Source organism: Tupaia chinensis, unplaced genomic scaffold, assembly GCF_000334495.1.
Source record: "Tupaia chinensis unplaced genomic scaffold, TupChi_1.0 Scaffold144899_1, whole genome shotgun sequence".
NCBI lineage: Eukaryota > Metazoa > Chordata > Mammalia > Scandentia > Tupaiidae > Tupaia > Tupaia belangeri.
Genome location: NW_006204759.1, coordinates 2,580,094 through 2,602,728, shown reverse-complemented (window position 1 = coordinate 2,602,728; position 22,635 = coordinate 2,580,094). Strand labels below are relative to the sequence as shown.

At 43.4% G+C, this 22,635-nt stretch overlaps 1 protein-coding gene and 1 long non-coding RNA gene across 2 annotated transcripts in view; one reads left to right on the top strand and one right to left on the bottom strand.

The window, feature by feature from the left end:
* Positions 1–12,502, bottom strand: part of LOC114005900 (uncharacterized) — a 34,030-nt gene extending 21,528 nt beyond the window's left edge. The window contains exon 1 of the long non-coding RNA XR_003547696.1: positions 12,414–12,502. This is a non-coding gene — a long non-coding RNA (uncharacterized LOC114005900). The remainder of the gene's footprint in view (positions 1–12,413) is intronic.
* Positions 12,503–12,932: 430 nt separating this feature from the next.
* The window catches only part of METTL16 (methyltransferase 16, RNA N6-adenosine), a 98,805-nt gene continuing 89,102 nt past the window's right edge, over positions 12,933–22,635 (top strand). The window contains exon 1 of the mRNA XM_006167567.3: positions 12,933–13,068. The gene's annotated coding sequence lies outside the window, so the exon portion shown is untranslated. The remainder of the gene's footprint in view (positions 13,069–22,635) is intronic.

The window sequence follows — 22,635 nt, the reverse complement described above, 5'->3', positions numbered from 1 at the left end:
AAGTTGCCAGGTCTGGGACTGGAACTGTGGTAGTTCACGTGAGGGTCCAGTGCCCTTAGCCACTATACCACCTGCTGGCCCCTAGTTGCCTTTTTTTTTTTTTTTAAGAACTATTTTATTTAATAAAGAGCTAGAATGAGAGAGGAGAGAGAGAAAACAAGAAAGGGAGAAAGCAAATCGCCAGGTCCAGGACTCGAACCGTAATTGGCCATATGGGAGTCCAGCACCCTTAACTACCATGCTACCTGTCGGCCCCTTGTTTTTGAGAGAGGCTTTTTGCTATAGGGTGCGTGCATTTACCAAAGAGACAGAGAAAGACAGAGACAGAAAGTGAGAAATCATCCCCTGTGGGGATGACCATGCTGCAATCCCTTCTTCTCCGTTCTCCTCTCGGGATCTTGGGCACACACGAACATGCACCTAGCGTTGAGTTTTAAGCCATGGGAGACGCAAACCATGGTTGACAATGTGGGACTCCAATGGTGTAACCATTATGCCAACTGCTGGTCCCAACCCAATAGTTTAGAAAAATGAGGATATGCTACATTCAAGAGGAAATTGTGGACTCTAGAAACAGAAAATCCAACTGAAGGCATCTGACTGGAGCAGAAGAAGAGGACCGCAGAATAGCTCCTGTTGACCTATAAGTAACAAACACAGAAAGAGAGACTCTCTAAAAGAAAAATAATGACTGTTTAGGAATAGGATTGCAATGTGGATTATGCTTGCCGTTGTAAACCATAGCTATGTTCAGAGAAGTAGGGGAAGACATGTTTTTTTGTTTTTTTTTTAGGTTTTTATTTAACTTATTTTATTTATTTATTTATTTATTTATTTATTTTAATTTGACCAAAAAGGGATAGAGCGAGAGAGAGCAAGAGAGAGGAAGAAAAAGTAAGAAAGCAAGCCGTCAGGTCCAGGACTCAAACCACAGTCGGCTATGTGGGAGTCCAGCACCCCTAACCACCATCCCACCTGCTGGCCCTGGGGAAGACATGGTTTTTAAAAGAAAAATGAGGAAGGATTATATAAGTTGTTTGGGGACAATTATCCTTGGCTACCAGGATTAATAGCAAAGATGGTGTCAGTCCTAGATTGGACAGGTGTCTGTATTACGTGGGACAAGCAAATTATGGGCAGATGTCCTTTCAGAAATAGTTCTTGGGTCACACTAAAGTGGTCTTGTAAGGACAGTTCTTGTTTGGGCATACTAGCTTGGCGATCACTTCTCCTGTGATCTTCCTGGCTGGACTTAGTCAGGGTTTAGCACAAGTAGATACAAATGACTCCATTTTGATTCTGACAATTTTCATCCTACCTTTAGAATAAAATATTAAAATGGAACAAAGAGTTCAAAGTATATTTGACTGTATAAAAAAGCTACTGACAGGGACCAGCAGTTAGTGTAATGGCTATGCTGCTGAACTCTCATATAGTCAACCGCAGTTCGAGTCTCAGACCTGGTGGCTTAAAACTCACACCGGGCACGTGCGTGCCCAGGATCCCAAGAGGAGAAGGGATTGCGGCGTGGCCATCCCCCCTGGGGGGGTGATTTCTCACTTTCTGTCTCTCTGTCTCTCTCTGTCTGTCTGGCAAGCGCATGCGCCCTATAGCAAAAACCTCTCAAAAAATAAAAGCTACTGACAGTCATGTGACAGATTTTTTTGAGCTTATGGGGAAAAGTAGTATAGTAGAGAGAGGCACATAGAAAAGAAGCAAATGAAAATATAACAACCAATGATCTCAGGAAAACCCAAAAATTGTAAAAGAAATAAAATACAATTCGAGTACTAAAAGTTCACATAATGTCCATACCAACAAACTATGAAATAGTAGCATATACATACTATTTTTAAATATAGAGAAAAACAAGAGAAAAAGCTGTTACAGGAATTGCAAGTGGTCTCTTCCAGGAATAGGTTATGTTTTGTCACAAGTCTTTTGGCACTATTTTTTTTTAAACTATGTGTCTTATTTCAATAATAACAACTGGAATGCTCACACACTACTAATCAGATATAAAATCGTATGGCCATTAACTTAAAAAAGTTAAACATAGAATTACCAGAAATTCCATTCCTAGGTATATTCACAAGAAAACTGAAAGCAGGTGTTCAAACAATGGAAACCTACACAGGAATAGTTCAGCACTATTATAATAGCCAAAAAATGGAAACAACCCAAATGTCCATCAATTGATGAATGGAGAACTAAAATGTGGTATATTCACACAATGGAATTATTCTATCTTAAAAAGGAATGAAGTACTGATATATACTACAACATGGTGAACCTTGAAAACATTATGCTAAGTGAAAGAAGCCAGACACAAAAGACCATATATTACATGATTCTATTAATATGACATGTATAGAATAGGCAAATCTATAGAGACAGTAATTTAGTAGTTGTCTGGGTGAAGAGGGAGGAGGTAAGCAGTAACTGCTTAATGGACATTGGGTTCTTCTTGATATAATGAAAATGTTCTGGTAATGGCTATACAACGTTGCACGTGTGCATGTATGTGTGTGTGTGTGTACATATATATATATATATATTTCTTTCTTTTTTTAAAGAATTATTTAACTTTATTTATTTATTTATTTTAATTTGACCAAGAGAGAGAGAGAGAGAGAGAGAGAGAGAGAGAAAGCAAGCTGCCAAGTTCAGGACTTGAACCATAGTCGGCCATGTGGGAGCACAGTGTCCTTAACCACCATGTCACCTGCTAACCTCATGCTGTGTGTGTGTGTGTGTATATATATATATATATATATAACTAACACATTGCATGGTTTAAAATGGTCAAATGATAAATTTTGTTATGTAAATTTTATCTCAAAAATATATTCCCTTATAACAGAATACTCAATTCCAACTGTCTTAATAAAAAAAAAAAAATGTGTTTTTAATTGAAGTTTTGTTGTTGCTTTTTTTTTTGCAGAGGTTTATGCTATAGGGCGTGTGTGCTGGCCAGAAAGACAGAGAGATGCAAAGCGAGAAATCACCCCCCAGGGGGGATGGCCACGCCGCAATCCCTTCTCCACTCTCCTCTCGGGATCTTGGGCTCGCACGTACACGCGCCCAGTGTGAGTTTAAGCCACCAGGTCCGGGACTCAAACCGCAGTTGACTACATGGGAGTTCAGCGATATAGACATTAAGCTAACTGCTGGTCCCGGTTTGGTTTTTTAATGAGAGGTGTTTTTTTCCCTCCCTTTTTGCTAGAGGGTATATGTGCTCACCAGAGGCAGAGAGAGAGAGAGGAGAGGAGAAAGCAGCCTTGATGGGTGATGATCACACCATAATCCCTTCTCCTCTATCCTTTTGGGATTTTAGGTACTACTCATGCTTAAGCTGCTAGGTCTGGAACTTGAGCCACACAGTGGACCACGTGGGATCCAGCTGCCTTAACCACCAAGCCACTGAGCGTGGCTGAGACGTGGATATTTTCAACAGAGTCTTACCACATTACAAACCCTTCTGTCTAGCTTCCCAGTAGCCAGGACCACAGGACCTGGCTATCTTACCCTGTCTGCTTAGGTTGGGTTAGAATGCAACTGGGTCCCCTGCCCCAGCCACTGCACTTTTCCTCCTGTACCAGGCACTAGGCCTAAATCGAGTGTTTTTTGTTTGATTTTTTAGATTTTTGCCATAAGATATGTATGTCTACCGGAGACAGACAGACACACAGAGACAGGGAAAGTAAGAAATTACTTCCCTCCCTGGAGTTGGAGAGGGGTCAGAACTATACCTCAAACCTTCCTTCTCCATTCTCCTCCCAGGATTTTGGGTATACATGCACACAAGCCAGAACATACAGTTTAGTCTGGGACTTAAACAGCAGAGTCGACCATGTAAGATCCAGCACCAGGGACCAGAGGGTAATGTGATGGTTAAGGCACTGGACATTCTCACATGGCCAACCACGGTTCAAGTCCCAGACCCGATGGTTTGCCTTCTCACTTTATCCATGTGTGTGGGGGGGAGGAGGGGGCTCTCTGGTCAAATTAAAAATAAATCAATGAATAAATAAAGTTAAATAAATAATTCTTAAAAAGAAAAATTCCGGCGCCTTAACCATCCCACTACCCATTGACCCCTAAATAGAGTGTTTACAAACAAAACAAGGGACCAGTGAGCGGCATGGTGGTTAAGGTGCTGGACTCACCACAGTAGACCACAGTTCGAGTCTGGGACCTAGGGGCTTACTTTCTCACTTTCTCTCTCTCTCTCTGTCTTTCTCTGGTGAGTGCATGTGCCCTGTAGCAAAATAATAATAATGATAAATAAGATTAAATAAGTAATTTTTTTCCAGAGTTTTTTTTGCTATTGGGTGCGTGCCCTTGCCAGAAAGAGAACAAGAGAGAAATCACCCCACCCAGGGCGGGGATGGCCACACTACAATCCCTTCACCTCCATTCTCCTCACGCAACTCTGGTCACACAAAAACATGTGCCCTGCATGAGTTTCAAATTGCCCTTTAGGACTCAAACCTTGGTTGGCCACGTGGGAGTCCAGCATCTTACCCACTAAGCCACCTGCTGGCTCCAAATAAGTAGGTCTTTTTTTTCTTTTTTTCTTTTCTGAGAGATTTTTTTTCTATAGGCAGAGACTAGAGAGACAGAAAGTGAGAAACTCCGACCTCCCCCAATGTCCATGCCACAGTCCCTTCTCATCCATTCTCCCCTGGGGACTTTGGGCATACATGCACATGTGCTTGATGTGAGTTTCAGGCTGGCAGGTCTGGAACTCAAACCACAAAGGGCTAAGTGGGAATCCAGTGCCTTAACCACTATGCCACCTGTTGGCCCCCAAATAAGGAATTCTTTTTTTTTTTTTTAAGAGGTTTTTGCTATAGGACGTGTGCGCTCGCCAGACAGACAGAGAGAGATAGATAGAAAGCGAGAAATTACCCCCCAGGGGTATGGCCACGCTGCAATTCCTTCTTCTCCATTCTCCTCTCGGGATCTTGGGCATGCACAAGTGCCCCGCGTGAGTTTTAAGCCACTGGGTCCGGGACACGAACCACAGTTGACTATGTGGGAGTCCAGCGACATAGCCATTACACACACTGCTGGTCCCCTAAATAAATAATTCTTTTAAATAAGTCTTATTTACTCATCTCCCCTCTACTCTTCCAGGTCTTAGCATTCACTGAGCCCCAAGACCCCTTGCATACAGGACACTGGCAGTAATTTGAAAGCATATTCCACAGACATGCTGTGAGCAAAGTATATTGTAGTAGTAAAGATTTGCCTGAAAGCTAGACATCCTAAGAGTAATGGTTCCACTATTTACTTTCTGAAAAGACCTTCTGCAAAATTCTTAATCTAAGACTTAGTTTCTTCGTCTCTAAAATAGGGTAATAACAGTTCCCGTTTTATTCCGTGGTTGTGAAGATTAGAAGAGAGGTTTGTAAAGCCTCAGACATGGTGCCTGGACCAAAGGAAACACTCAGATCAGCTATTAAGTATTCGTATTAGACAACCAGCCAAAGGAGGACCCCTTGGGAACTGCTCTCCACCTGAACAGTTTAATTAAAGCAGAACAGAGTAATGCAGCGAGGAGAGGATTTCAGGGAAAAGCCATGGTACCTAGCATTTATTGAGTGCTCATGGATGCCAGGCCCTGTTGGAAGGCCTTTCAGCGTTATCAGCTCATTGTCCTAGGCTATCAGCCCTCAGCCAGGCGTAGTCCTTGGGAAGGTGTCCTTGGGCTGCAAGGCAGAGAAAGGGCAAGGGGTGGGAATTACAGTGGTGCACTCTGAGGGATTGCTGCAACAGCTGCGGACCTGAGCCAGGGCAGGCTTCTGTCGGAAAGAATGAGCAGCCCTTGCCCCAGCGCAGCGCAGATCAGCAGAAGAGCCCTTTTGAACCTCTTTACTAGCCTAGAGCAAAAGCGCCGGGAGTAAGCCAGGACTGAAGGGATCAGGGACAGAAGCGGAGCCACCTGAGTGGGGCACAGAGGACAGAGAGGGTGGGAACCTGGAGATGCTGGGGCCAAGGTGCAGGCGATTACGGAAGCAGGTGTGAGAACTCAGGGTAGGAATTGTGGGCAGTGTCCCACGGCCCCGCCCCACAAAACCTCTGCTGACTGCACTCTGCTGGCTCCCTTAAAGCTCATGCTGGTCTGTCTCCTCACTAACCTTCCCAGATAGCAGGGCCCAGTTTACTCACTGGTCTTTGCTAGTGAGATATTGTTGGTTTTCTTCTGTTTTAAACAGCAGACAAAGAATCCACAGTTGTCCCCTTCATGGTCTCCTTCAGTGCAGGGTTAGTCATTCACCCTGGAATCCGCAGTGCGTGGAACACGGTAGGCTCTCTTGGCTCTCACCGTGGTTGAATACATAAAGAATGGCGTGTGTTTTAACTGCCTGTCTTTAGTGGGAGAATAGGTCTCACCCTTAGGGCTCTAGTAACAGAGGTGGAAGTTCTGTGGGGGAGCCCTGGCCCACAAGAATGATGTCAGCTACTACAATGCCTTACCTGTGTACATTCAGCAGACAATGTCAAAACCCACTCTACTTTTCTCTTTTCTGAGCCTCACACTATCCTTGGGAAGCAGATGTGGCTAAAGCTGTTATATTCATTTTACAGATGAGGAAATAGACTCAGAGGGGTAGCTCATCTAGATGTCATTAGAAGAATCCAGTCAGGAGACCAGCAGATGGTGACATGGTTAGTCTTGGATGCCCACAGTTGACTGCAGTTTGAGTCCCGGACCTGGCGACTGAAAATTCACGCTGGCCTGTGTACATGTGTGCCCAAAATCCCAAAAGGAGAATGAAAGAGAAGGGATTACAATGTAGCCATGCCCGCCGGGGGTGATTTCTTGCTTTCTATCTCTCTGGCAATCGCACATGCCCGATAACAAAAAATCTCTCTTAAAAAAAAGAAGAACCCAGTCGGGTCCAGCAGGTGACATGGTGTTTAAGGTGCTGGACTCTCACATGGCTGACCATAGTTCAAGTTCCAGACCTGGCAGCTTTCTCTATCTCTCTGGTGACTGTGTGTGCCCTATAGTAAATTATAAAATAATAATGATACTAATTAAAATAAATAATTCATATATATATGTATATATATACAAAGAACCACCCAGTCTTGCCTGCTTTTTAGGACCAGGCTTCATGGAGCTCCTACACCAGGCTTGCAGCTAAAGGCTAGCACTTGTCCAGCTTTGCCTAGTGTAGGACTCAACGTCGCAGGGTGGAAAGAGAAGGTCCCGGGCTAAGGACTGTGGCCAATAGCAGGTGTATCAAGGAAAGGACACTGAAATGGGGAAAGCAATAGTCATTTACTGTCAGTCCATGTTTGATCCACTGCAGGTGTACTTACCAAACCTTTCCTAGGCTAGGCACTTGGTGAGGAGTGCAATGAGGAATGAGACACAGGTCTTGTATCCAGGGAGCAAAATGTAGTAGGATAATACCTTGGCAATCATAGGATATTCAAGACTTCATGGGGCTTGTCTAAAATAGTGGTTCTCAACCAGAGGTTCACAGAGTACCTGTGGAGATGTTTTATTCCCCTTTTTTGGAGAGGTTTTTGCTATAGGGCACGTGCACTTGCCAAAAAGACAGAGAGAGAAAGAGAGACAGAAAGCAAGAAATCACCCCCCAGGGGGGAAGGCCACGCCGCAATCCCTTCTCCTCCATTCTCCTCATGGGATCTTAGGCACGTGTGCACACGCGCCTGGTGTGAGTATAAGCCACCAGGTCCAGGACTCGAACTGCTGTTGACTACATGGGAGTTCAGCAATATAGCCATTACGCTAACTGCTGGCCCCCTGTGGAGATTTTTAAGAATCCATAAGCAGGCTAGCTGGTGGTGTGGCAGTTAGGGTAGCTGGATCCCACATGCTCAAATGCATGATTTGAGTCCTGGACCCAGCAGCATGAAAGACACGCCAGGTGTATATGTGTGTGCCCATAATCCTGAAAAGAGAAATGGAAGAGAAGGGATTGTAGTGTCACCATTCTTTTTTTTTGGAGAGGTTTTTGCTATAGGGCACATGCGCTCTCCAGACAGACAGAGAGAGACAGAGAGACAGAAAGCGGGAAATCATCCCCCAGGGGGGATGGTCACGCCGCAATCCCTTCTCCTCCATTCTCCTCTCAGGATCTTGGGCACGCACGCACACGCGCCCGGCGTGAGTTTTAAGCCACCAGGTCCGGGACGCGAACTGTGGTTGACTACGTGGGAGTCCAGCGACATAGCCATTACGCTAACTGCTGGTTCCCACTGTCACCATTCTTCATGGGGTGGAGGGTGTACTTTCTCACTTTTCCTCTCTCTATGTCTCTTTCCAGCAAGTGCACACACCCTCTAGCAAATTAAAAAAAAAAAGCAAAATACAGATGTTGGAGCCCTACCTCAGGCTTACTGCATTAAAATTTTCTGTAATGGGATCTGGGTATGTGGACTTTTTTTTTCCCAAGAATTATTTATTTAGTTTTGGAGCCAGCAGGTGGCACAGTGGTTAAGGGACTCCAACATGGCCAACCACAGTTTGAGTCCTGGACCTGGTGGCTTGCTTTCTCACTTTCTCTCTCTCTCTCTGTCCCTCTCAGAGAGAGAGAGAGAGAGAGAGAGAGAAAGTGAGAAAGCAAGCTGCCAAGTCTGGAACTTGATGTCATGTGAGAGTCCACTACCCTTAAACACCACACCACCTGCCAGCCCCAATGCCACCTGTTGGCCCCTATTATTATTATTATTAATTTTTTTTTTCTATAGGGCACATGTGCTCACCAGAGAGACAGAAAGAGTGAGAGGGAGAAAGAGAGAAAGCAAGCTGTCAGGTCTGGGACTCAAGCAATCAGTTGGCCATGTGGGAATTCAGTTCCTTAATCACCATGCCACCTGCTGGCCCCAGCATTTGGGTTTTTAAAAAAGCTTTCCTTGGGCCAGGCAGTGTCACAGCAGTGGTACTACTGGATAGACATAGCAAAGGTCCTGGGTTTGTGTTTTGGGACATCTCTGAGCATGCTGGGCACATGCAGCCATGCCCATGATTAGAGCTAGCTGGGGCTTGGGGTGGATAGTGGCATAAGAATCCTGCTGGGGATTGCCCCCTCTCTGTCTTTGTCTCTCTCATGAAAGAAATAAATGAATAGCTTTTAAAAAGAGAGAAAAATATGAAAAGTTTTCCCTAGAGTCTGATATGCACTGCTAGTTCAAACCTATTGTTCTAATGCAAAATTGTTGATGGTGGCCCAATAAAAATGCAGCGTCAATTCAAGTCCCAGACCTGGAGGCTTGCTTGCTCTTGCTCTCTCTCTCTCTCTCTCTCTCTCTCTCTCTTATTCATTGTCTCTTTCTGGTGAGCACACATGTCCTATAGCAAATTAAGATAATAATAATATATGAAATTAAATGATTTTTTAAAAGAATTATTTTATTTTATTTATTCATTCATTTATTTCTTAATTTGACCAGAGGGAGACACAGAGAGAGAGAGAAAGTGAGAAAGCAAGCCACCAGGCCCAGGACTTGACCCGTGATCAGCCATGTGGGAGTGTCCAGCACCTTAACCACCACACCACCTGCTAGTTCCCCAAAATTAAATGATTTTTTTTAAAGAAATAAAATCTGGGCCAGCCCTGGCATAGAGGTTAAGGTGGCTGCATCCTACATGTGTAAATGTGTGGTTCAAGTACTGGACCAAGCAGTTTGAAAAACACAGAAAACACAGTGGGCACTTGGGTACTTGTGTGTACATGCCTAAAAATCTCAAAAAGAAGGAGAAATGGAGAAGGGATTGTGGCATAACCATTCTCCTTGACGGTGTTTTCTCACTCTCTCTCTCTTTGGTGAGTGCACATATCCTATAGCAAACCTAAAAAAAGGGTTTTTTTAGAGTTTTTTGCTATAGGGTGTGTGCGCTCTCCAGAAAGACCGAGAGGGACAGAGACAGAAAGCAAGAAATCACCCCCCGGGAGGATGGCCACGCCGCAATCTCTTCTCCTCCATTCTCCTCTCAGGATCTTGGGTACACACGCACACATGCCTCGAACCACAGTAGACTACATTGGGAGTCCAGCGACATAGCCATTACGCCAACTGCTGGTCCCAATATCTTCTGTTTTATGGGATTTGGTACAGGAGGAAGGATAATATAGTGTACATTTAGATACAATTCTTCCATCAGCTATTAATTTTTGTAATTTACTTCTCAAGTTCTTGAAATAATTCAGTATTATTTACAATCATGAAAATATGGTGTCCTAAGTGTAAAGGATCTCAAATTTCAGTAGCTCTTTTAGTTATGCAATGTAGGCTGAGAAATAGTCATTATTCTGGTATTAGGGTAAGCTTTTGTGGATTATTTAAGGTGGCAATTAGATCCTGGTATACCATCTTATTTCCTAAGAAGCAGCTGGATAAATTTACATAAGGAGGCTGGGGTTTTCTGGGCTAGAAGAATTGATAGTCAACTAGTACTCCCTGAGATAGGAAGTTAGAAAGACCTCGGGCTGTTAACTAAGTGGCCTTGGTCCCAGGGACAAGAAAGTAAGGTATCTGAAATAATAATTTCAGTAAAGTGGGAGTTTGGGCTGATGCCCTCAAGGATTGATTTCAGCTCAGTAGGTAGTTGATGATGGAAGCAGCTCTGGTATCTGTTATGCAATGTTTCAGAATTAGCAGCATTACTTATGTGCATAATCAATTTCCTGCTACCAAGAGGCAGCAAGAAGCAAAGAATGTAACTGATTAATTAAACACCTACACTGGCCTTAGTGGGGTGAGGAAGCGAGACAGACTTCTCTGAACACGTTAAAACGTAAAGTAACCAGACTGATGATGATTGGCTTCAGGGGTCATGGGATTTTCGACAATTTGGGGTCATCCCTCCTGTGTTATTTTAAATTTTATATACATTTTCAACTATGAAAATGTTTTATCTTTGTGAATTTTTTTTAAATGAAAGCTGACCAGAGAAATTACAAGGAATAATAATATTAGCAGCTATGTGCAGAAAAGGACATGTTTTGTGTGTGCATTATCTGATTTAATTCTTGCAACTCTATGTGATTATTACCCTGTTTTGCAATGTGGAACAAATTGAAGTTTGAAGATTTCAAGTAAATTGCCCTTAATCACAGGGTTAATAAGTGGTAGGGACAGGAGTAAAGCCCAAGTTCCCTTGCTGAAGAGCTAGAGTGTCTCTAGTTTGACCTCTACAGGAACTATTAAAGATCTCTCTTTGTAGTCAACAGAAATTTATCAGTATCATTTTTTTTTTAATTATTTAACTTTATTTATTTATTTTAATTTGACCAGGGAGGGACAGAGTGAGAGAGAGAGAAAGAAAGCAAGCTGCCAGGTCCAGGACTTGAACTGTGATCAGCCATGTGGGAGTCCAACGCCCTTAAACACCACGCCACCTGCTGGCCCCAAAATTTACCAATATCTTTACAATCTTTTTCAACCCCACATCACACTTTAAAAAAAAAAAAAAGAATTATCTTATTTTTAAAAATTTGACCAGAGAAGAACACAGTGAGAGAAAGAGAAAGTAAGAAGGCAAGCTGCCAGGTCTGGGACTCAAACTGAGGTCAGCTATGTGGTAGTCCAGTGCCCTTAACCAGCACCCCACCTACTGTACGCAGGTATTTTCAAGACTGTTTTCTCTTTCACTCTTTAAGAAGCGAGTATTAAATACTGTAACAATAATCAGCCCCAAAGTCACTACCGGCTAAAGACTGAAGATTCTTGTGACATGTTACATTATGGCCCCACTGAACCAAGCCTTTCAATATTGCAAAGTATCCTGGCATAGTTCCCTTCTCCTTGAATCTAGACTGGCCCCTTGACTTGCTTTCCTCAACACCGGATAGCAAAAATGCCAGTTCTGGACCTAAGCCTTAAGAAGTCCTAGCTGCTTTCACTTCTGCCCTTTTGGGAGCCTGAAGGCAACATGTAGGCAAGTCTGGCTACTCTGGTGAAGTTACCTAGAAATGCCACAGGGAGAGGCCCAGCTGTTTCAGGTGAATCGGCTCCTGGTGGCCGCTATGACCACTGGCAAGGCCAGCAGAACCACTAGGTTAATCACAGCCCAGATTGCAGAACTGTGAGCAAATAAAATACTGTTTAAGTCATACGTTTGAGTGGCTCATGACACAACAGATCATGAAAACACCCCGGCTTTCTTTGGGCCATCACTGGTACACTCAGTTCTGCACAAAGCACAACTCTTCTTCACTTCCTGCTGTCTCCCAATATTCTGACAACCGTCTGCCAGAAGCTTTCACGTTCATTCCTAGAATCTAGGAAAGCCTTGTTTGTTTTTTGGTGGAGAGGCACTAGGTCCAGAGGCTGACTTTAGCCTCAGCTTGTCACTAGTAGTATGCCTTTTGAGTCACTGACCTTTCTCGTTGTAAAATGGGGAGACTAATGCGCATTCTACTTACCCCCGGTAAAGATGAATAGAACGCATTAACAGCTTCCAGCTCAAGAGGCAGGTGAGGAAATACAAAGAACGTGGCACGCAAGATCTTGAACAAGTGACTTGTTATCTCTGACCCTCGGTTCTTTCTCAGCGAACGAGACCACTCTTTCTCACCTCACAGGTTTATCTATGACGAGACACCTCAAGAGGTGAGACCTGTTGCACAATAAACAGTGATTGTCCTCCATCAAACCCCAAATTTCCTTCCCTCCTCTTCATATTCCCGGCCAAGCCCCCAGAGAGTGTGATTTAGTAAGTCCAAAGGGGAGTCCAGAAAAACACTTAAAAAAAAAAAAAGTTTCCCAGTAGATTCTAATGCACGTTCCCCTCCCGCCTCACTGCGAAAGACTCGGTTTGCTAGCACGCCCCAGCTTTCTGTCAGAAGGAGCGGCAAACTCCAGGTCTCGCGACAGTTTTTCCTCTGTTTTCACGATCGGCTATAAGTCGCGCGAGATTGATTGGTCCAATCACGAGGCTAGATTGCTTCACAAGATGGCGGCGCGCTGAGAGCGTAACATCTGCGTTTCTAGGAGCTTCGCGCTGCGGGTGGTTTAAGAATCTGGAGTCGTGGAGGCCCGCGCCGGATACGTGGTCTGGCAGGAACGTCGGTCTCAGAGGTGGGTTTCTTAGCATTTCTCGTGCGGGTTGCCCGTGCCTCTTAGTCTATGGATCACCTGGGTCCTCATTCCCGGGTTTTGGACTCGTGAGGTGTTGACTTCGGGGTCGCTGATGCGGGTTTGTGGGTGGGTGTGTGGGAGGAGTTGGTGAATAGAATGGAGTCTGGGATTGAAGTAGGAGAGACCTCGGGGTGAGGAGGCTTAGAGAAATCCTAAACTGGGGCGGAAAGACAAAATGGGTGGATATAATCGGGACGTGGGAGGAGTGGAAGAGACAGAACTGGTAGTGGCGGGACTAGTGGGAAAAGTCGGCTTTCTGAGAGAAAGCGAGCTGATAGGAGTTTAGTGGGAGGGACCTCTGTGCAGAAGGAATTTAAAGTTGTGAAAGCGGAATTTCGACTATTTGCAGGCTTATGTATTTAAGAGAAGTGGGAATTACAGAGGGTTAGGTTAGAAGGAATCGAGGAAAAAGAAGCATAGAGATGAAAAAAAAAAATCATAGAAAGTGGAAGCATCAGCCTCAAGGGTTTATTATTTTAGGTGTCTGGACTGACTCAACAAGTAACCCGGAAGAAAAAGTTCCAGGCTTGGGGCGGAACTTTTTTTTTTTTTTTTTGAGAATTAGTGTGGGGACTGCTTATTCAGAATGAAAGACTGTGTTTCAATGGCCTTGATGATGAAGATCATTGCCCTCAAGCAACATGGGATGTATTTTTGAATACCTCCTTTCCCAGGCCTTATTTTAGGCTTGGGGAGTGAACAAAACAGAATATTTTCCCTCAACAGATTATTTGCCTTCATGAAGCTTACGTGCAGGTCCAATTTTATTTTATCTTATTTTACTTTTTGTTGTTAAAAGAATTGTTTTATTTAACTTTATTTATGTGTTTTAATTTGACCAGAAAGGGATAGAGCAAGAGAGAGAGGGAAAATGAGAAAGCAAGCCGCCAGGTCCAGGATTTGAACCCTGGTCGGCCATGTGGGAGTCCAGTGCCCTTAACCACTATGCTATCTGCTGGCCTCTCAATTTTATAACAATAACTAAATATATGGAATATCAGATAGGTAAGTTGTATGTGGAAAACTGGAGTTAGGGAGACAAGGAGTATGTTCGCTTACTGCATATTGAAATGAGGTGCTCAGGAAAGGCATCATTGAGAAGGTGATTTTTGTCATTTGACTTAAGGTGTGAGTACTTTGTATGTATTTGTTTTGGGGAAGAGAGTGGTACATGCAGAATGAACAGCAGACTTCACAGAAAAATACCAAGGAAGCCAATGTGGCTAGGGCAGAATGAAGGTGGGAGAGTAGGAGTTTCACAGAAAAGTGGGGAGTGACAATGTTGATGTTGGGTAGGAGTCAATACACAGTTAAAATCCGAAGAATGGGATGTATTTAGCTAAGAATCCATTGCCTGGATTAGGAGGTTAGCAAAGAAATGGCTTTATTGATTCATTTCATGTCTGTTCTGGTCAGAAAGTTTGAGTAGTAGAAATGAACTGAATTTTCCATATCCATAATTTAATTTGTTTCACGTATGTTCAGGGTCATGTCAGGTGTGCATTGGTATCAGCCATGTAATGTTCAGAAGCTCCCTTAATTTTTTTCAGAGCCCTAACATACCCATGTCTTGAAATTAGTGTTATGTGCCTTTCTGTTTTGTTGCTTGCCAGAGAAGAGAGGAGAGCATTTTCTTAGGGCTTGGAACTTGCCCTCATCTTACATGTTCGTTCCTCTTTTATTTATTTTTTTTAAAGAATTATTTTGTTTTAACTTTATTATTATTATCATTATTATTTTCCAGTTTGATCAGAGAGAGAGGAAGTGAGAAAGCAAGCCACCAGGTCCGAGACTTGAACCGTGGTCGGCCATGTGGGAGTCCAGCGCCTTTAACCACCATGCCACTTGCTGCCCCCATTCCTCTTTTCTAATGATATGTTAATATTAAGAAATTAGAGCTAGTTACATCGTTAGACTCCCACGTAGTCAACCAGGATTCAAGTCCTGGACCCCATGACTTAAAACAGTGCTGGGCACATGTGCGTGTATGTCCAAAATTCTGTGAGAATCAAGAAGGGACTGTGACACTGCCATCCCTCCGAGGGGGTGATTTCTTGCTTTATGTCTCTCTGGTGAGTGCTTGCACTGTATAGCAAAAATCTCTCAGAAATTAATTAATTTAATTTAATTAAATAAAAAGAAATTAAAACTAGTATGTAGTTGAATTTCTGTGATAATTTTAGGGGCAAAAGGTGGTAACTTACTGTGCTGAAATGACAAGTAATTTCCCTAAACTCTGAATTGTTCAGTTACTCAACAAATGCAGTCATATGTTGCCTTATAGTGAGGTTATTTTCTAAGAAATATATTGTTAGGTGACTTTGTCATTGTGTGAACATCATAGAGTGAACAGTGCTTACACAAGTCTAGATCATATAGCCACTACACACTCAGGGTATATGGTATATAGACTATTGTTCCTGGGCTGCAAACCTGTACAACATGTTACTATGTTGAATACTAGAGGCAATTGTAGCACAGTGGTCAGTATTTATGTATCTAAACATAGAAAAAGTACAGTGAAAATACAGGATAAAAGAAGATGGTACATCTACATAGAGAACCTGAAATGAATGGAACTTACAGGAATGGAAATTGCTATGGGTGAGTGAGTCCGTGAGTGAGGGGTTAGTGAATATGCAACCCTAGGTCATTGCTGTGTACTACTGTGGACTTCATAAATATTGTATACATAGGCTTCACAGAATTTATTCTTTAGTAATAAATTTTAGCATACTGTAACTTATTTATAAAGTTAATTTTTAAAAAATTTTGAGTCTTTTGTAGTGGCAATTTAAAATACATATTGTATAAAACTACTCTCTCTGTATATTCTTAGTCTATAAGCTTTTTTTGGAGAGGTTTTTGCTATAGGGCATGTGTGCTCGCCAGAAAGACAGAAAGCGAGAAATCACCATCCCTGGTGGTGGTGGGGGGGTGGCCACACTGCAATCCCTTCTCCATTCTTCTCTTGGAATCTTGGGCACGTGCGCACATACTTGCCCTGCGTAAGTTTAAGCCACTGGGTCCTGCACTCAAGCTGTGGTCAACTATATGGGAGCACAGCGACATAGCCATTATGCCAACTGCTGGTCCCTAATGTGTACTTTTTGAACTTTTTTTTTTTCTTAATGAAAACACAAGCTGGCCTTGTAACCTAGTGGTTAAGGGAGCCAGATCTCACATGATTGGGTCTGATTTGAATCCTAGCCCTGGTAGCTTGAAAAACACACTGGATGGGAACCAGCAGTTAGCGTAATGGCTATGTCGCTGGACTCCCACGTAGTCGACCGCGGTTCGTGTCCCGGACCCGGTGGCTTAAAACTCACGCCGGGCGCGGGTGCATGCGTGCCCAAGATCCCGAGAGGAGAATGGAGGAGAAGGGATTGCGGCGTGCCCATCCCCCCTGGGGGGTGATTTCTCGCGTTCTGTCTCTATGTCTCTCTCTGTCTGGCGAGCGCACGCGCCCTACAGTGAAAAATCTCTTAAAAAAAAAACAACAACCACAACAAAAAAACACTGGATCAGGCCGGCCGGTGTGGTTAAGGTGCTGGATTCTCACATGGCAACAAAGGTTCAAGTTCAGGATCTGGAGGTTTGAAAATCACACCAGGTACATGTGTATGCATGACCAAAATCTTGGGAGGAGAATGGAGGAGAAGACTGTGGCATGACCATCCCCTCTGCGGGACGGGTAATTTCTCACTTTCCTTCTCACTGTCTGTCTGTCTTTCTTCAGCGAGCTCACACACCCTCTGGCAAAAAAACTTAGGAAAAAAGAAAAACACTGGGGGTGTGTGTGTGTGCCACAAATCCTCACAAGATGGAAAAATGGAAGAGGAGCGATTGCAGTATGATCATGTCCCATCGGAGGCTCTCTTTCTGTGTCTTTCTTTCTTCCCAGGTAGTGTGTGTGCCTTTGGCAATTAAAAAATCAAAACCTAACACAAACACACTGGTTAGTGCAACATGTTGCTTGTGTATTTGTGGTGATGCTGGTGTAAATAAACCCACTGCCATTACCTATATAAAAGTATAGAATGTATAATTACATGCAGTACAGTAAGAATAGCAGATGGCAGGACAGACCACTATGCAGTAGACAAATGAAAGAGGACAAGGTTGTCTGGAGCATAGTGCAAGAAAAGAATAGGGACAACAAAGGAGGTTTAAGGGAGAGGCATGCTTCATTAATGATTTCAGACTGTGTTAGCATGTTTAAATTCGTATTGAAAGAGAGAAGACTTGTATGAATGGATTTCAGGGGACTAGAGTGGTTACTGAGAGGGACTGGCAGGTGGTGTGGTGGCTAAGGGTACTGGACTCCCCCATGGCTGACCGTGGTTCAAGTCCTGGACCTGGTGGCTTGCTTTCTCATTTTCTCTCTCTCTCTCCCCTCCCCCCCATCCGTGTCTGGTCAAATTGGAATGGATGAACAAATAAATAACGTTAAATAAAAAACAATTAAAAAAAAAAAAAAGAGTGGTTACTGAGAGATCTGTTACAAACTTTTACAGTGATCTAAGACAGATGATAATGATCTGGCTCAGAGAGGTAGAATTGTAAAGGGTGAAAATTTGGTTACAATTAAATAATTAGGAGATATGGGGCCAGCAGATGGCATGGTGGTTATGAGCGCTAGACTTCCACATGGCCAACCACAGTTGGAGTCCCTGACCTGGAGACTTGCTTTCTCTCTCTCACTCTGTCCCTTTATGATCAAATTTTAAAAATAAATAAATAAAGTTAAATAAAAATATTATTTAAAAAAAAAGAAATAATTAGGAGATAGAGATTATTCAGGTTATGATATGTGTTTAGAATGGAGGAGACAGGGTGGAGAAGAAGCTAAAGATTTTGGGCCTGTACATCTCAAGAAAGACAGTGAGATAGTTGAACCATTCGATGAGATAGGGAAGATTAGGAGAGGACCAGTTTGGGTGGGTATACATGATTTAATTTTGGACATTGTACATAAAATGCTTTGAGTCATTTAAGTAGAAAGTATGGTAGGCAGTTAGGTATGATTTGATAAAATCTAGCATGAAGATGGTAATTCTTTTTGAAATTTACTATTTAGGGACCGGCAGGTGGTGTAGTAGTTAAGGTGCTGGACTTCCACATGACTGACCGCTAGTTGAGTCCCAGAATCAGCAGCTTGAAAGTCACTCCAGGCATATGTGTGTGCGTGCCCAACATCCCAAGCAGAGAATGGAGGAGAAGGGATTGTGGCATGGCCATCCCCCTTGTGGGATGATTTTTTTTCCCTTTCCCTCTCTCTGTTTCTGTCTCTCTAGCAAGCCCACAAGTCCTATGGCAAAAAAAAAGTTTAAGAAAGAAGGAAAGAAATTGACTATTTAATCTCCGGTGTAGAAAGTTGTCAGAAAACCTGAAACAGAGTGTTAACAGATTTATTGTTAACAGGTTTGTTGCTATTTGAAATTAAAATTAGTTGATATAAGAATTAAGTGGTAGGAACCAGCAGTTAGCGTAATGGCTATGTCTCTGGACTCCCACGTAATCGACCGCGGTTCGTGTCCCGGACCCGGTGGCTTAAAACTCACACCGGGCGCATGTGCGTGCGTGCCCAAGATCCCGAGAGGAGAATGGAGGAGAAGGGATTGCGGCGTGACCATCCCCCCTGGGGGGTGATTTCTCGCTTTCTGTCTCTCTGTCTCTGTCTGTCTGGCGAGCGCACGTGCCCTATAGCGAAAATCTCTCAAAAAAAAAAAAAAGACTTAAGTGGTAAATTAATTTTGGTTTGTTTGTTTGTTTGTTTTAAAGTATGTGCACTCACCAGAAAGAGAGAGAAATCACCTCCCGGGGTGAGGACCTTGCCTCAATCTCTTCTCCATTCTCCTCTCCGGATTTTTGGCATGTATGCATGTACTCAGAATGATTTTCAGGCCCTGGGTCCAGGACTTGAACCAAACAGCTGGCCACATAGGATCCAGTGTCTTAACCTCCATGCCACCTGCTGGTCCAGGGAAGACCTTCTTGAAGAAGAATTGCTTGAACTGTGATCCTAGGGATAAGTAGGGCAGACGGTAGATGGCGTGGTGGTTAAGGATATTGGACTCCCACATGGCTGACCACGGTTTGAGTCCTGTACCTGGTGACTTGCTTTCTTACTTTCCCTCTCTCTATCACTCTGTCCCTCTCTAGTCAGATTAAAATAAAGTTAAATACAATAATTCTTTAAGAGAGAAAAAAAAGGGGGGGAGTAGGACTTCACCTTGTGAAGAGCAGGAGAAAAAACCATAGACAGGAATATCCTCTGTAAAGGCTCTGTTGCCAGGTTAGAGGGACAGAAAAAAGAGTAAGGAGGTGCGACCTAAACCAAGAGTTAAAAGATAGGTAAGACCAGACCATGCAGGCCTTTTATATATGCTAAAGTAATGATGTTTTATCCTGAGAATAAAGATTTGAGCAAGTGGACATGGGAAGAAGACATAGTGAGACATAGTTTGTGTTTAGAAATGATTCTGCAAGGCGGAACAAGGAATGGAGAGAACGTAGGAGACGGTGGATGCAAGGAGACCAATTAAGAGTTTCTAGGCCCATTCGCGGTGGCATAAGCAGGAAGGTGCTGCTGTGTGGCTGAAGCCATGTGGGAGGCCTGGGTTCAGTTCCTTGCACAGCCTAAACAGGCTGGATGCAGTGGCATGAGCTTGTGGTCCTTGCTACCTGGGAGGCTGGCACAGGAGGATTGTGTCATGGTGATCCCTATTGCGTGTGCTCTCCTCTCTCTCCAGTGAATGAGTAAATAAATGGTTTTTCTAACAATGTGGGTGGCTGATACTGATAAGGAGAAAGAAAATAGGTGTGTTTAGAAGGTAAAACCCACAGAACTGGTGATTTCTTAGATGTGAGAGAAAGAGAGAATAGCTATCAGGTGACCCTTAGATTTCTGACTTCCTTTTTAGATGAATGTTTATTTATTTATTTTTTTTAAAAAGATGGATGTGTCGGCTAGTGGTATAGTTGTTAATGTGGCTAGATCCCACATGACTGGCTGTGCAGTTTGTGTCCCGGACACAACAGCTTGAGTGCTGGGTGCATGTGTGTGTATTCTGAAAATCCCAAGGCGAGTGGAATAGGAGAAAACTGTTGCGCGGCTATCCTTCCTGGGAGGTGCTTTCTCACTTTGTCTTCCTCTCTCTCGCAGACTCATACACCATATCACAAACTTTTACAAAAATTAAAAAATGGAGGACAAGCTTATGGTGTGGTTAAAACAGTTGGATTCAGCATGGCCAACTGTGCAGTCCAGATCCTGGACCTTATGGCTTGAAAAACATGCTAGACACGTGTGCTTGTGCGCCCAAAATCCCAGGAAGAGAATGAGTGAGAAAGGACTGTGGTGTGGCCATCCCTCCTGAGAGGTGCTTTCTTACTTTCTCTTTATTTGTCACTCCCTGGTGAGCACATATGCCCAATAGCAAATTTTAAAAAGGAAAAAGAAAAACAGAACAATCAAAAAAAGAGAAGAAAAATCACCTACCATCCAGAGATAGACACTAAAATATTTTTACATTACTAACTACCTAGAGATTTACTAAACCACTACAGTGATTTTTCTTCCAGTTTTTATTTTATTTAAAACATTTTTTTTCAGAGATTTTATTTGCTATAGGGCATATGTTCTCGCTAGAGAGACAGAGAGGTGGAGAGACAGAAAGCTAGAAACTACCCTCCCAGGGGGGATGGACATGCTACAATAATCCCTTCACATGCACACACATCTGGCATGAGTTTCAAGCTGCCAGATCCTGGACTCGGACCGTGCTTGGCCATGTGGGAGTACAGCACCTAAACCACTATGCCACCTGCTGGCCCCAGTTTTTGTTTTTTGATAGACTTAACAAAACCTTTTTATCCTTTGAATTTAAATGATGATTTTCCTTTCTCCTAATTTTGTGTGAGTTCGCATGTCCTCACTAGAGAGGGAGAAAGCATCCTTCCATGGGGCATGGTCACACTGCAATTCCGTCTCTTCCATTTCTCCATCCTGCCATGATTGGGGGGCACGTACACACACAAACTGTGTGTTTCTCAAGCTGCCTAATCTGGGACTTGAACTGCAAGGTCAACCATGTAGGATCTAGCTCCCTTAATCACCAGGCTATGAGGCCATCCCCTAAATTGTGATTTTTTTTTTTTTTTTGGAGAGATTTTCACTGTAGGGCGCGTGCGCTCGCCAGACAGACAGAGAGAGACATAGAGACAGAAAGCGAGAAATCACCCCCCAGGGGGGATGGTCACGCCGCAATCCCTTCTCCTCCATTCTCCTCTCGGGATCTTGGGCACGCACGCACACCCACCCAGCGTGGGTTTTAAGCCACCGGGTCCAGGACATGAACCGCGGTCGACTACGTGGGAATCCAGCGACATAGCCATTACGCTAACTGCTGGTTCCCGTGATTTTTAAGAAAAGTTTATTACTTCCAAAAGAGGGGGGTGCCTCACCAGGGTTTTCATGTGGCGGTATACCCCCAGCCTCAGCTAGTCTGGATCATGGGCACATGTGCCTGCCAAGTACTTGGAGAGCACTGTGTTACCACTGTGCCACCATTTGGCCCCTTTCTGAAATCCGAAAGACTAGGTTTGTTTTAATTTGCTTTTAGTTACCTAGGAATGAGAAGACTGGAATTTAGGGAGAAAGTTGAGTGAAAGATGTTTTTTCAAACTTTTGTGACCTTATGATGTAATACTAAATATTCAGTCTTTGCAAGGCCACTGTTAAACTAACGCTTTGGGCCAGCAGGTGGCATGGGAAGTTGAGACAGCTGGATCCCACATACCTGATTGAGTGGATTGAGGTCTGGACTTGGCAGCTTGAAAATCACCCTAGCCATGTATGTGTGTGTGCCCAAAATGCAGAGAGAAGAATGGAGGAGAGGGGATTGTGGAATGGGCCATCCCCTTGGAGAGTTATTTCTCACTTTTTCTCTGCCTCTGTCTCTTTCTAGGGAGCACATGCGCCCTATAGCAAACAAACAAAACCTAACCTCTTAACATTTTTGGCTATAGATTATATTGCCTTCTGTCATTTTGATGCTCTTAAAGGAATAATTATCAGTTTTCTTCCCTCAATTTAAAAAAGATTCATCCTATGTTATATATTTGTTTTTTATTGTGAACTGTATATGACATCAAATCTAACATTTTAATCATTTTTAAGTGTATATTAAATTTAAATTTAGTCACACTGTGGTGTTGTCCATGACCACTGTCCATCTCCAGAACTTTTACATCATACCAAACTGAAACTCTGTACTTACTAAATAACTTCCATTTCCCCTACCCCCACTCCACCTCTGTTCCATTCTCTGTCTATAAGAATTTGCCTATTCTTGGTACTTTATATAAATGGAAGCATACAATTTTTGTCTTTTTTTTTTTTTTTTGAGAGAGATTTTCACTGTAGGGCGCGTGCGCTCGCCAGACAAACAGAGAGTGACATAGAGACAGAAAGCGAGAAATCACACCCCAGGGGGGATGGTC